We start from the raw sequence: 1,550 nt of genomic DNA, 5'->3' as shown, positions 1-1,550 counted from the left end.
AAAAGGAAGATACATGTTGTTGCAAAATGCTAGGAATATGAGATAAATGTCAAAAGTTGAAACCATTTCAACACATCATTATTATCATTATACTTTTATCACAGAAGACTACATAGCATAGTTCCTTGGCTGTAAAAATTCAAAAAATCTCTTATTCTACTACACCAAAGCTACATGTATATACAATATTGCCCCCTCAAACAGTTATGAAGCATTTATGTACATGAACTGAATGATGAACCATCCCAAGTGACAATAATGTTTGAATGTTGGATATCCACCATAAATTGTACATGTGACAATATTAAATGATTTACTTGTCCCAGTATTTGTATACATGATGAGAGGAACTGGCAGGTTGGTGGATACTGTTTCGTTTCTGATGTTATAAACTTTAAAACTTCATAAAATAAAGAGACCCCATTTGATAAAGCTAGGAAAGTAACAAATAAAAATAAAAACATGACTAAGAGGGAGGGAAAGAGAGAGAGTGCTAACTGCTAACCTTCACTGTCATTACTTTCAGATAATTTTGATAACTCTCTACAAATTAAAAAAAAACCAGTGAAAATTAAATCCTATGCTCCATAGAGTAAAAACCAGGGTTTCCCACAAAGCATGCTAAGTGAGCTAAACAGCATGAGCTTCATGAGCTATAATACGTACAGTACATGGCATTTTAAGCACCTTAAAAATCCATAAAAATCTAAATTGGAATCAGCTCAAAGTTAATACACAACATAAGGACACATTTATGCACCAGAAAAAATCATAAAAATGGAGAAATATATCTTCATGTAATTTTTATTAAAATACCCTGTACTTTTCAAGCAACTTGACAAGAAGCTGCATGAGCACTATGCCAAAATTCTGTGGGAAACCCTGGTAAAAGTCGTACGCATAAAATAATGTAAATAAATACAAGTTTATAGTCAGTGCTGGTTAACCTACCCAACAACATGCTCAGTCCTTGCCACTGCTTTACACAAATCAAATGAGACAGGGCAGGAGAGGGCACTGAGCAGCTCCTTATGTTCCTGTCTGTTCTGAGGTACCCTCTGCTCCCAGTGAGGGTGGGGAGTCAACTCATTGAACTAGAGAAGTAGAGATGCATATACATGCATATTATAAATAATATATCATTATTTGTATACTGTATAGTGGGAAATTTTAGAGGGAATTAAATATGGAAAATTTGGCATTTTGATAGCCATTCACCAAAACAAAAATCTGCCATTTTGAGCCATTATACGCATGCATGCTCAATGGCACGTGGCCACAAATTCACCAAAATAAAATTTGTCAATCGCCAAAATTTAGCAATTTGTCAAAGTTAACTCCCTCCAAAATTTCCCGCAACACAGTAAATGCATAAGATTAATGTCAATAGTATCACTATTATAAAAGTAATATTTACACTGTAGGAGTGTTTTAACACTAAATTTTACAACTTCTAAGGATTGAAAAAAAATCCTTGACGTCCTTATAAAAATGTTTAAAGTTATGAAATTTGCAAAAATTAATTTTTTGCAACTTCTAAATTATAGATT

At 33.1% G+C, this 1,550-nt stretch overlaps 1 long non-coding RNA gene across 1 annotated transcript; it reads right to left on the bottom strand.

The window, feature by feature from the left end:
- Window positions 1-286: 286 nt before the first annotated feature.
- On the bottom strand, window positions 287-1,091 carry LOC109592067 (uncharacterized). Its single transcript, XR_002190144.1, has 3 exons — window positions 952-1,091; window positions 506-543; window positions 287-433 (listed from the first exon to the last, which is right to left on the bottom strand). It is a non-coding gene; the product is annotated as an uncharacterized LOC109592067 (long non-coding RNA).
- Window positions 1,092-1,550: the final 459 nt, after the last annotated feature.

The sequence above is a fragment of the Amphimedon queenslandica genome, unplaced genomic scaffold (genome assembly GCF_000090795.2).
Source record: "Amphimedon queenslandica unplaced genomic scaffold, v1.1 AMPQUscaffold_6403_Cont21638, whole genome shotgun sequence".
NCBI classification, from domain to species: Eukaryota; Metazoa; Porifera; class Demospongiae; order Haplosclerida; family Niphatidae; genus Amphimedon; species Amphimedon queenslandica.
Note: the sequence above shows the minus strand (reverse complement) of the source record. Positions and strands in the feature narration are given on the sequence as shown.